The sequence below is a fragment of the Solanum stenotomum genome, chromosome 1 (genome assembly GCF_019186545.1).
Source record: "Solanum stenotomum isolate F172 chromosome 1, ASM1918654v1, whole genome shotgun sequence".
Lineage (NCBI taxonomy): Eukaryota > Viridiplantae > Streptophyta > Magnoliopsida > Solanales > Solanaceae > Solanum > Solanum stenotomum.
In genome coordinates this window covers 19633219-19648000 of record NC_064282.1, presented here as the reverse complement: position 1 = coordinate 19648000, position 14782 = coordinate 19633219, and the positions used below count along the sequence as shown (strand labels likewise).

Genomic DNA, 14782 nt, shown 5'->3' with positions numbered 1-14782 from the left:
AAATCAGATAACAAAAACTTATACTAAAAATCAAAATATTATTATATCAAAACTAATATAAAGAAAAACATTGAAACTTTAGAGAGAATAAATCTCCCTATAAACAAGACTCTTAAACGACTACATTGTGGATGTTATTGTTATTGTTATTGTGTTAGAAGAAACAAACACATATTTATAGAGTCCTAAAACATTTTCTTACAAGAAAAGGACTAGCTACTCCAAAACCAAAAAAGGAAAAGAATAAACCAAATATGAAAGAATATTATATTTTCCTTTCAAGAAAAGTTAAAACATATTTGGTAATGTGTTTGTCTTTTTCTTTTAGGAAAAAATAAACTTCAAATAAGGTAAGACAATCAGGGCAAAACTCTAACAATGATATGAGATATGATGAGATGAGAGATGAGATATGTGAGATGGATGAGAAATAAGTTAGAGAGAGATGAGATATGAGATAGTATAGATGAGATATGAGATGTGAGATGATATGAGATATGAGATGTGAGACTCATGATATGAGATGAGATATGAGATGTGAGATATGAGATGATATGAGATATGATATGAAATATGAGATGTGAGATATGAGATATGAGATATGAGATATGAGATATGAGATGAGATATGAGATATGAATGAGATATGAGATATGATATAAGATATGAGATATGAGATTAGATACGAGATGAGATATGAGATGAGATACGAGATATGAGATAAAGAGATTCATGATATGAGATGAGAGATTCATGATATGAGATACGAGATATGAGATGAGATATGAGATATGAGATGAGAGATGTGAGATGTGAGATATGAGATGAGATATGTGAGATATGAGATGAGAGATGAGATATGAGAAATGAGATAAGAGATATGAGATAAGAGATATGAGATAAGAGATATGAGATATGAGATATGAGATATGAGATATGAGAAATGAGATAAGAGATATGAGATAAGAGATATGAGAAGAGATATGAGATGTATGAGAAATGAGATAAGAGATATGAGATAAGAGATATGAGAAGAGATATGAGAAGAGATATGAGATGTATGAGAAATGAGTGTATGAGAAATGAGATAAGAGATATGAGATGAGAGATATGAGATATGAGATATAAGATATGAGAAGAGATATGAGATGAAAGATATGAGATATGAGATATAAGATATGAGAAGAGATATGAGATGAGATATGAGATATGAGAAGAGATATGAGATGAGATATGAGATGAGATAGGAGATATGAGATATGAGATGAGAGATGAGATATGAGAAGAGATATGAGATGAGATAGGAGATATGAGATATGAGATGAGATATGAGATGAGAGATATGAGATATGAGATGAGTAGGAGATATGAGATATGAGATGAGAGATATGAGATGAGATACGAGATGAGATACGAGATAAGATATGAGATGAGATACGAGATGATATGAGATGAGATATGAGATGAGATACGAGATGAGATACGAGATGAGATATGAGATGAGATATGAGATAAGATATGAGATGAGATATGAGATATGAGATGAGATAGGAGATATGAGATATGAGATGAGATATGAGATGAGATACGAGATGAGATATGAGATGAGAGATATGAGATGAGATATGAGATATGAGATGAGATACGAGATGTATGATCTATGAGATGAGTTATAGAGATGAGAGATATGAGATATTATGAGATACGAGATGAGATATGAGATGAGATACGAGATGAGATGAGATACGAGATGAGATATGAGATACAAGATGAGATATGAGATATGAGATGAGATGAGATATGAGATGAGATATGAGATGCGAGATGAGATACGAGATAAGATACGAGATGAGATATGAGATGAGATACGAGATGAGATATGAGATATGAGATGAGATACGAGATGAGATATGTGATGAGATGAAATATGAGATATGAGATATGAGATATGATATATGAGATATGATATATGAGATGAGAGATATGAAATGAGATATGAGATACGAGATGAGATATGAGATATTAGATGAGATACGAGATGAGATATGAAATGAGATGAGAGATGAGATATGAAATGAGAGATGAGATGAGATATGAGATGAGATATGAGATAAGAGATGAGATACGAGATGAAATGAGATACGAGATAAGATATGAGATGAGATACGATATGAGATATGATATATGAGATGAGATGAGAGATATGAGATACGAGATAAGATAGAGATATGAGATGAGATACGAGATAAAATATGAGATGAGATGAGAGATGAGATATGTGAGTTATGAGATATGAGATGAGATATGAGATATGAAATGAGATATGAGATACGATATGAGATATGAGATGAGAGATGTGAGATATGAGATACGAGATGAGATATGAGATGAGAGATGTGAATGAGATATGAGATGAGATATGAAATATGAGATTTGAGATATGAGAGATGAGATATGAGATATGAAATGAGATATGAGATGAGATATGAGATATGAGCTATGAGATGAGAGATGAGATATGAGATATGGCATATGAGATGAGAGATGAGCTGAGATATGAAATATGATATGAGAAATAGGAGATATGAGATGAGATATGAGATATCAGATATCAGATAGGAGATATGAGATGAAGAATAATATATTTTTTGGATCATTATATTACATTTATAAAGAATTACGAATATTAAATATTTAATTAATGAGAATATGTAAAAATAATATGTTCATTGCAATTAATACCAAAAAAACTAACATTCATATCTCGCCTTTTGAAGTGTGGCCCAATTAATATAAAAAAATTAAAATATTAAATTGCATATATAAATAATCAAAATCTCAATAACAGTAATATATTAACAAATATTTCAATTCAAAAACTGAAAATAGATAGTGTCCATACTTAGAACTTGAATGAGAAAAATATTAAACAAAAGTGAAAATAGTGAGGAAAAAAAAGAGATAGAAGTGACTCTAAAGTAAGAAGAAGGAAAAGGAATCAGAGGAAGGAGAAATTTGAAGAAAAAAAAAAGATAGAAGAAATATATATTTGTTGGACTTCGGAGTTGTCTTATTTTTTTTTTTAAAAAAAAGGGGGCTTTAAAGTCGCCAAAGAAAACTATTTTTCAAAAGATTTAAAACAATAAAAATCAATTGAAAAAGGGTTCAGGGTTTATATTAACATTTCGAGAAAGATTTGAAAGCACCCGAAATATTCGCTAACATACGATTATTCGGTAATTAATTGGCTAATTATTTTAAGCAACTCAATCAACATTGAGAAAATAACAATTTTAAAACTTCAAATCATTCCTAAGGGGAAGGGAAATATTATAAAGGGGGCATATTACTTAAGTGAGATATCTCAAAGTAATTCAAGGAAGAGAACAAGTACTTATTCAATTTTTAGGAAAATATAAGTATTCGATTTAAAGTGGTTATCTTTTGGGGAATTGATTTAGGGAACAACCTTAAAATTAAACAAACAAATAAACAAGCAATAACAATTAAAATAAATACGAGATGAAGAAGAAATTGGGCCCAAGTCTGGTTCTGTCCGCCTGGGCCAGTACTTGGGCCTAATTTTATTTTGGGCTTTTTACCCATTTAGATCCAGCCCAATTCTTCCTTTGTACCTGTCCTAAACTAACTTGGCAATTTGATTTTTTAGTGGGCTTTAGGCCCAATCCTCCACCTGTCCTAAACTAACAAATAATAGTAAAAGACAAAGGGCTTAGGCCCAAAATAACAAAATACAATTTCTGAAATTTTGGGGACTTTTGGGCCCATTTATGCTGCATTTATACACAATATACAGCTGATGTATATCACTCCATCACGCTGTATACATCAGCTGTATATTAGATTATTTTTGGTTCTTGGGACCTGTGCATCAAATTACGCGGCTGGTATTTCGGTTTTCAACTCGAAACGAACAAGATTTAGCCTCCTTGGCTCAAAATGAAATGCACGGATCCAATGGACTCACTCAAAGGTTCATGCAAGAAAAACAAAAGAGAGAGAGCAATTAATAAGCGACTAAAGGAAAATTAATTAAAATGAAATTGTCAATCAAATTAAACATACAGACACTTGGGCACCAATAGATAATTGCTCATACATTTACATTAAGACTTGAGGAAACTATGTTCAAAAATATAATGAAACACACTAATGGAACAGAACAATGCAAGACACTAGTGAATCAATTTCATACTCGTTGTAGAGCATATAATACTATTGTATTTTCTCAAACAAACTAACAGTGGATTAAAGAAAACGTACGACTCATATATCACACTTTAACAGTAAAGAAATAAAGAAATGTAGTTTTCAACTAATAATTTAAAGAGCCAAACATTTGTGTCCTAAGCAATTAATGAAGAGATGGCATCCAAGGACAACAAGACATTACAGTAAGCTTAGCATGATTCTTTACACATTACGAATCGAAGAAATTATCCTAAAACACATATAAAAAATGAAACAAGAGAATACACACTAATTTAGACAATGAATCAACACAAAGCTTCACAAAATCCATCTCAAAACAAACACCTTATAACATAATAAACCCACTTTATACCCACACTAAGTCACTGTAATCGCCAAGAGAAAACAAATATAGTTTTCCAACAATGATTAACAGAAAGCAATCAGGCCAAGACATGCTTCCTATGACTGGAAAACGACATCACTGAATTCAAAGGAGCACAAGTAAACAAAATCTTCCTTCTTAACATACAGCAAATAGCGACTAGTAAGGAATAAATGGAAACTAAACTTCACAAAGTTGAGAACGGTAGCAACTGAGCCAAATGATACTAAAGGAAGCTGAACATTTTAGTCATGAACCAAATCAACATATAATATCAACAAAGTATGACAGAAAAATACATAATTTCTAGACATGACCGAGAATGGGACTTTATTGCTTGCAACTTCATAAAAGGGAGTAAAGGGAGGGATAGACAGTCTTAGCAAGGTTAACAAATATACAACACAAGCTTAAGGCGCAAACTCGAAAAGAACAACGAACAGAGAGGGGGTACAACCACGAACTCGAAAAGAACACAAACAGAAAAATAGGCTCAAACAAGCATTAAATCATCTTGAAAACGAAACACGCATTACTCATTTTAGAAAAATAAGATGAAGGGGATAACTCAGACTGAACACATCACATAAACTCATTTCAAATCCACAAAGAAAAAATACACCAGACCAACACAACGAATTCAAAGTGGACAACAAAAAGGGTGACGAGTTGTTTACCTTGTTGCGGGCAGCGAACGGGGACGAGACGAGCAGAGGAGACAGCGACCTCTTCCATACGAGTTCCGACTCGAGCAGCAACCAAGAAATCCAAACAAAACCCGGACAAGGAACTTCCAGAAAATTTAGAGTTTAAATTGCTAAACAGAGTTCATAGTACAAGCTCTGAGTTGATCAGTGTCTGTATTACCCCACGAACAAAATTTTGAAACAGGAAAAGACATGTAAATGTAAGTTAAAACAAATGACTTATCATGTGCACAAGATTTGCAATCGCCTAGAATCGTGCACAAACCTCAGCATAATCGAGATGGTAGTCTCCCAACTGCTTATCAGCCCATTTTGAAATTGGCAACAAGAAAGACGGCAAGAAAGTCAATTCTTGGAATCCCTTCCATTTCAACTCTAGAACGCAAACTCTTCAAGTGCATTCTCTCTTGCGGTCCCATTTGTTCCTTTAATGGTATTTTTTTCAACTGTTCAATGACATATTGCAATATCCTTTACTCTCCCGTGATGACAAACTGCAACAACACAAGGGGCATATATCGAAATAGGGCAATCACGCACCAACAATAAGCAAAGAGGAATTGATGGAGGGATCAGCTTCAACCAAGTAACCAAATTTGAAATAAGGGTGGGTAACCAAGAAAGAAGAAATTGATGCAATATGTCAGGAATTTATTTACAAACAGTTAACTAAAGAAGATGGAAGCAATTGCCTAACAGCCAATTTCTTATTGGGATAAAAAAAATTACTTACATTTGCAGAAGTTAAATAATGTGGATCGGGGAGAGGATGAGGGTTTAGTATTTCAGAAAACCAATTTTCAGTCCATGGTGAAGTTAAGGCAGTTATAAATTATAATTAGACTATAATAGCACATTTGATTTGACAAAGGTCAAATTTCTAAGTTCAATAACACAAAGAGAAAACATCATTTTTCCTTAAATAATACACACATTTAAAATAATCACCTTAATTCAGCTAGATTAAGTTACAACTCTAAGTGACTAATCACAATCTTATAGGTAGTAGCCAGGCTACACATTCTTCAGTTAAGTTAAATCAAGGTTATTTCAAAATGATGGGTAATTTGGTCTTCTTTGGTAGCTTCACCAAGGATTGTTGATATCTGTATTAATAAAAGCATAATACCTGAGTAATCACAAAACATAGTGTATGATATTTTTCCATACAACCTACTGTTAATTATGAATAGTAAAATTGCTATCAAAATTATTAAAATTCAGGTTCCTATAGGTACCACAAACGGAATGCAGATAGGCTACTAAGCAGGGAGCAGTAAGTACAACCTCACATTTGATGCATCATTAGTTTTTACACAAGGATGAAGCATCTAAAATGGCCACTCAATACTCAGGACATTCAAACAAATGAGAAACTGAAGTGATAGCCACTCTTGATCACTCCCAGATTCATTTTATGCAAAAAAGTAAACTGACATTGAATGTTAGCATCGGTCAATAAGTACACCAAGAGGACATCAGCAAACCTAACTAACATAAAAAGAACAAAGCCTTCCAAATCTTTTAGTAACTCAGCCAACGAACCACGATTTTCCTGCTACTTCAAGCTAGATTCAAGAAATATCAGTTTCTTTTCTAAATAGGAAATTGCAGGCTATGCCACATATTCCAAAGAGCTTGTGGTCCATCACCACTCAAATAATTGATAAAGAAGTAAAATCTAGTCCAAACAATTGATATACCATCAGCAGGTTAGTAGTCAAGCAAATGCTAGTAATGTTTTAAGCAACTCTAACTAGAAACCAGTATCTTTTTTGTCATTTTATACCAGTCGAAATAATACCCAAGCATAGCAAGTGTAGTGGATGGTTTCTGTGATTCCCATATTACGCCATGTGGACTTAAGAAGCTCCAAAATTTCTTTAACTTCCTGGTTGGAAAAGATGAAGTTCATAATTGGTCATTCAAACCTATAAATCGATTTCCAAAGGAATGTACTCACATAACATCATCCATTGCATTACTGTTCAGGATTTTACTATTATACACAGAGAACAGGTTATTTTGTTCATACAAAACAACTGGACCTCAATCCTAAGCAAGTAGGGCCTCAGCTATATGAATCCTCACTGATCATAATTCATACCGTTCCATTTTAAGCTCCTTAAGACCCATATTATTTATAATAATTAAATAATAATAATAATAATAATAATAATAAGCTCCAGAAGTTCTATATATTTTTCAAATGCATATAAATCTCCTATAAGACTAAAGGACTCCTACAAAACGCAAGACCTAAATAACTACTAACATGACTAAAACATAGTCCCAACTATATAAACCTTTTCTATTGTGACCTATTATTCGCTATGTCTGCATGAATTCCAAGAGATTGTAGGTTTTTCAAGATTTCCNATCTCCTATAAGACTAAAGGACTCCTACAAAACGCAAGACCTAAATAACTACTAACATGACTAAAACATAGTCCCAACTATATAAACCTTTTCTATTGTGACCTATTATTCGCTATGTCTGCATGAATTCCAAGAGAATGTAGGTTTTTCAAGATTTCCTTCCATGTGATTTTGTGGCTCATGCCCTTTTAACACCTTCACTCATCATGTCCCTCTATTACAAACATAAGTACACAACATACCAAGACTGTAAATCCAATGACCCTTAAGAATATCACCTTCTTTTAAGAGAAAGGTGACATCCCAAGAGTATACCTTTCCAGTGTAAGAAACAAGATGGTCATCTTTATCCTGGCACCATAAGGCATAGCAAGAATGGCAAGAATTAGAGAGAATGACATTCAAGTGGGTTTTACTGACCTCTGTGAGCTTTCCCTCATCTAAAACATCAAAAACACTGAGAAGTAGATTCTCGTATAATTTGACATTCAGGTGATAACCATCAGCCCAGTGGCATACTTCACCAGTTAAGTCACCTCGAGCTGGCCTTTCTGCCAGTGGCATAGCGATCTCTCTCAAAGATTTTAAACATTGTCCTTTGCATCTCTGCTGCAGGAGGAGGAAAAGACTGAAACAAAGAAATGATACTTTTTATGGCATATCATCTGGTATAGCATCAAAAAGAACCCTTTCTTTGTGATATGGTATCAGGACATGGGTGTTCATAGTGTATGGTATCAAAATGTCCGTGGATTGGGAAAAAAATAAGAAGACGAGAGTGCATATAATAATGATGAAGAGCATCAAACAAGCAAACAAGAACAAACATCAATTGAACTAATTCCATGGGTCAATAAGATTTTTTTGAAAAAAAGTCCTTTTAGGAGAGTACACAAGAATAAATAGAAGTACAAGAACATAAAACATGTCAATTTCCAAAAAATAGACACTTCCTTTTTCAAACATGAAACCCCCGAGGGCCAGGAACAGACAATTCGTAACTCAATAGATAATGAACCTCCAATCTAAAAGATGAAAACCCTCTTAGCAAAACTTTAATTCTAAGCAATCCTATGATTAGACATATGATGATCAAACTTCAAAACAGAACACTCAAGTAAATCAAAAATGTATTTAATTTGTTTGAAAGAAGTGGAGTGCATTTGTAGTTTCAATCCATATATTTAATATTTAACATACTTATTTTCGGCAATAAAATCAAGAAAATGAAATCCAACTAGGATTACCGCAAATTTACATTCATTGGCATCAACCATTAAGCAAATTGGTAAATCATGATTCAATTTACAATTCCTTTATGGAAAAGAATGATAGGTTAAATTATAATTTTGTTAGTTCGTTGTTTGTATAGATGTTGTAGGGCCACGTGCTTCCTGTCATTGTTTGTATCGATGATAGAGGGACACGTGTTTCCTGGCTCTTCCTTTTATATTATAGGTAAATAAAAGAGATCCCTAAACTTAATTAGAGCTGAAGTTAACCCTCAGGGGTTGGCCTGCTGGCAATTGACTTGAGCCTTGGGGTTTGCTCCCTTTCAAGGTCTCAAGTTCGAAACCCACTAGGTGCAAACAATTTCTGAGGGCCATCGGACTGGGTAAAACCTGAATTAACCGTGGTGCACTTGCGGGAAACTCCTTGCCGAGGGCCTGTGCACCCCCGGGATTAGTCGGGGCTCAAAGAGACTCGAACACCCGGTGCAAATCAAAAAAAATAAAAAAATAAAAAAAATTAAAGCTGAAGTTATAAAAATGCAATTAACCCAAGTCATTTCGGTTTGATTGGTTTCTTTGTTTATAAACTAAAAATTCTATTAGAAACTAACTAAACCAACTAAATGCATAATGTTACTCAAAGTCGGAGATGCGGTGTATGTTAAAGCATGTGCACTGCCTTCAAATCCTAAGCCCCCCACTCTGAGTTGAAGCTGAATAAAAGAGTACTGAAGTTCAACTTGAAAAAAATTGTGAAAGTTGAAGATTAATGAGTAGCGACCAGTATTTTCTTGAAATATGCAATCAGACCACTACTTTAAGTCTGAATATTGCATTTCACTATTTTCAAAGAAGTTAACATATTATAAAGTTCAGTATTTGGCTATTTGCAAAGATGCATGACCAATATAGAATTGCAAATACTTAAGTATTAATAAATCAGAAATTTCTCTTCAGCAAAAGTGGGACAGAGAGAAATGTACACACCTCAGATTCCTCTATCTTAGCTAAAAGAACCCTTAGCTCATTTGCTTTTCGCCCAGATTCCCCAACCCTATAGCAGGATGATTTATGAGCCCCTCCCTCCAACATGTTTAACTGAACTGACAGAAAAAGAATATGCAACAGAAATGTTAAATACATTGTCATATGAATTTAGTTTCATAAATAAACAACTTTGCAAAGCTTGTTACAACAATTACAAAGAGGAGGGGAGGAAAAAATTGAATCATCATATTAAGTGGGAAAGACGGCACTTACTTGTCTCTTTTAGTTTCATAAATAAAAAAGAAATGTTAAATACATTATCATATGAATTGAGTTTCAACTTTGCAAAGCTTGTTACAGCAATTACAAAGAGGAGGGGAGGAAAAAATTGAATCATCATATTAAGAGGGAAAGACAGCACTTACTTGTCTCTTTTGCCACTTAATATATGACTTTTTGTCGGAAAACTCGGTACGTGAAATACAACATAACAATTCCAGTGAGATCAAGATTGTATCCATCCTTTTACCCACTTCTCCAATCATCGTATTAAGGAGACCAAGTCATCGCATTACAGCAATTACAAAGAGGAGGGGAGGAAAAAATTGAATCATCATATTTAGAGGGAAAGACAGCACTTACTTATCTCTTTTGCCACTTAATATATGACTATTTGTCGGAAAACTCGGTACGTGAAATACAACATAACAATTCCAGTGGGATCAAGATTGTATCCATCCTTTTACCCACTTCTCCAATCATCGCATTAAGGAGACCAAGTCTTGTCCTGACGTCCATGGCCTCCAGAAATCTGTACATATTAATCAGGTAAGAACCCAGTAAGCATGAAACTGTAAATTCCTAAATAACAGAGTCGGATCTTCAATATCTCTCTTCCCTCTTTTTCTTCTAACATTTCCCTTTGGGAAATTTATCCCTTTTTGTTAGCTATCACTTTTATGATTTAATAATGAATGTCTAGCACTAGGAACACTATTTACATTATATACTCACTACCAACTGGCAACTGGTGGAGACTAGCACCATATACCAAACAAATCACCAACATAACAGCTCAAGGCAACTTTGTACTTTGATAATATTTGAACACCTCTTGGCATAACACCTCAACCTTAACTAAAAGAAAAAATTAAGGAGAAAAAATTACTGCTTATTAAGTTATTTCATTTTCTAAATGATTTGCAATGAAACAGCAGGCAAGCTATCCCAACTTGTTGACTTAAGGGCAAGAAACTAATAAGATATCTATGCCATTACTAGTGTGAATCGAACAACATAACCTAGAAGTAATCTGACATCTGACAGAAGGTAAAGGTCATTCATTGTCCTACCTCCATCTGGACACGCATTGTCTCCAACAAACTGACCAGTACAGATAAATGTTGTGACTGGGTCATTACATTGTCACTCTTACTACGGCCCAGCCTCCTCATCAATCTAGATGTCTTCTCCTTCTTTATGTCCTTTGATGGTACAATGATGCCTCCGTGCATACAGAATGCGTTAAAGTAATTGGATGGGAGATGTTACAAGCCAAGAAACAGAAAAGGCGGAAATACCCTGAAGGTCCAGCAGCAGCCAGAAGGATCTCATATACTGTTTCACGGAGATCATCATCACCAATAGCTAGGAAGAAATACAGCCTAAAGTATAAGTATCTCCCATCCATCCACGTAAAAGCAAGAAAAGAATACATTTTGAAAGAAGATAGTGGAATCTACAAGTGAAGTAGTGTAACCGATCAGGAAATACTGGAATAGAATATTATATTAAACTGTTTTCTCATCAAATACTTGTTCCAGTAATCAATCTGGAAGTTCCTATTACGTGCCAAAACATGTATTCAAGGCTTCAAACATTGTATAAAATCAAAGAATTCAAACATCAAAACGCAAAAGGAAGTATGGATTTAATATGAAGCTCCAAAGCAAACTCTTGCACCCCCACCATAGGCTGTTTACAAAGTAGAGGTAAAATAAACTAGTTAAATGGATATAATGACCTCACTTCATTCAATTTCACATTTAACATTTATCGAGATATTCCCCAAACAGACTTCAAACCAAGAAGGTGCCAGAAATAAGTGAGGATCAAATGACATCACCGTGTCACTGATTTTCGTGCACAAGCACAGAACTTAACTTATCATTTGGTTAGGGTTTATGAAAGATGAAATAAGCTTCAGAACAAATTGAATACTATTGCTACTAGGTACGAGAGAAGTTATCACAGCAGAGTAATAAATACTTGAATGTTTGTTGAAGAAAACATTAGCGGGAACTCTTAATGCTTAAAAAGCACCAAATGAAAAAATTAGGGCTGTCAAAGATCAGGAATAAAACTTATATAACTATTTAATAATCTGACAACTAGTTTTGTTTATGATAGTCAAAGGTCAGAAAAACATTAAACATGCATCAAGATAGTGCTAACTCTTTCTAATCTACAAAAAGAAAAAAAACATATAGGATTACAGTTTTAAAAAACTAAATAATGCCTATCAGCTGGAAGAAGTTAGAAAATCAAAAAAATCACACAAGTGTGCTGGAGATTAAGGTGGATTCTTATGCTCCTAATAAAAAGGGGACAGATATTCTCCCAATATCAAGCTACTATAGAAGTATGCTATGTTCACGACCTTGGTGCGTTGCTCGAACTACAATTAACATGGATGAGAATTGAAACCTATTTATCATTAGGATACAATGCTTGAAAGTATAGTGGTTAAATTCCCTTATTAAAAAAATCCATTTATCATTGAGTGAAAATTGCACAGAAACTAAAGCAGTTATACAATACATCTGCATCAATGTTGTTAATAGTTTCCTAGTCATGTGTCAGCACCCTAAGCACAAAGTAACCAGTAGTACAAATATAGAACCAGAGAGAAATCTCGAAGTACTCTTACCCTCCCGGTCTTTTTTTTTTTGAAAATGGTAACCATTACTCTCCCCATCTTTTATTTTTCTGGTATAACCAGTACTATAGATATAACACCTTAGAGTTAAAAGACAAGCAAATTACAACCTAATACGGCCAAAATGAAATGGTCACACTTATGATAGCAGAAGTTACTGGTCCACCATACACATATACACCTATAATAAGCATGCTTACCAGTAGCAAATGACGGCAATCCAAGCACAAGATCAGCAGCATCATTGAGAACTCTTCTTGAATACCTTTGACTGTCAACTTCATCTAGATCATCATCGTCATCGAAATCCTCAATGTTGTCAACTGTTAACTCTTGTTGTTGTGTGGAACTGAGAGACTGAGATTTGGACAAACTGGACAGCTCTTCAAATGGTTCAGTATCAATTGATTCTGACGTTGAGAGTGTTCGCAAAATTGGTGATGTGGAAATAGGGACAGGCAATCTTCCTGGAGGCAAACCCGAGAGTTCAGGATTTGTAGCTAGAAAGAATTCATCATTTGAACTTGCATTACTCTTACTACCAAAAGGAAACCGTCGAAGAATGAAAATAAACATTGATAATAGAACACACTAAATAATGTTTTGGAATAGGTAAAAAGTGCTGCACAACAATACCGTATGGAATAATTCTATGCTGCAGTAGATAAACCTCTGGAACTGGAACATTCACAAATAGTAACTATTCAACAGAAATTAATGCATGTGCAATCCCGAACAAGAACATTCATAAAATAGCGACCATTGAACAGAAAATAATGTCTGTGCAAGTCTGAATTTACCATATGAGGGACCAGAGTGTTGTCGTGATAATCTCGAATAGCTTCAGATAGTTCAAGAAGTTCGCCTACTCAAAAAAAAAAAAAAATCAATCCTGACTTGATGATTGCAATCCATTTTAAAGCAAATATGTAGAGGCTATATTTTGTGGAGGACATTCCCTACCTTTTCTTGCACAATTGAGGAAAAAATCAAGGCTAACTTGATCAAGATCAACATCATCCAAGGAAACAGCTCCGGGAGGAATTACCACCTTCTTGATTAAGCTTCCTGAAAGTATGCAATTTAATATCCACCTATCTCTCCGAAATCTTTGTAGAAACTCTGTAGAGTTCTCCCTGCAAATACAAACAACACATTCAATTGGAGCCCAATAAATTCTCTACCATCAAATCTCTTAACACATCAAGAATCTTTCACCTTAAGATTGACTTCAAACCAACTTCAAGATCTATTAATCAAAACAAGGAAAGAATCCACTGGATTTTAAAGATTACTTACTCTTCCATTGCAACTTCAACGTAAACCCACTTGCTTAACAACTCACACTTGCATTCACCAAGGGCGGAGTGGCTTTAGGCCCCCAAAAAATAAGAACCCAAAACCCCCAAATTCAGTTACCGAAGATGCACAAAAAAGAAACAAATTCCGTTAAGAGGCAAGATTAAACGAACAACCAAAAGCAGATGAATGAGTTACACTTTGGCAAAATTGATAATCTTCTTGGAGGCAAACCCCATAGAAAGAAATCATCATTTGAACCTTCATTACTCTTAATTCCAAAAGGTGACCGTTGAAGAATGAAATAAACATTGAGAAATAAGAGGCTCACCACATTACCCTTATTTATAAATGTTGGACGAACTATGCATTAAAAAGTTGTACAAATTGAATTGCAGATAGTACTATAAAACTAATCTTGGCCCATTAAAAAATAAGTTGTACAAATTGAATATCAAATAGTACTATAAAACTAATCTTGGCCCATTAAAAAGTAAACACATATACTACACGTAGGGGTGTTCATGGTTCGGATAAAAACCGATCCAAATCGAAAAACCAAATCAAATCGATTAAATAAACCGATTTAATTTGGGTTTTGGTTTGGTTTGGTTTTAGATTATTAAGAACCGATAGTATTTGTT

At 34.1% G+C, this 14782-nt stretch overlaps 1 pseudogene; it reads right to left on the bottom strand.

Moving 5' to 3' along the window:
• Positions 1 to 3305: 3305 nt before the first annotated feature.
• LOC125875117 (protein unc-13 homolog) lies at positions 3306 to 14422 on the bottom strand (annotated as a pseudogene).
• Between the last annotated feature and the right edge of the window lie 360 nt (positions 14423 to 14782).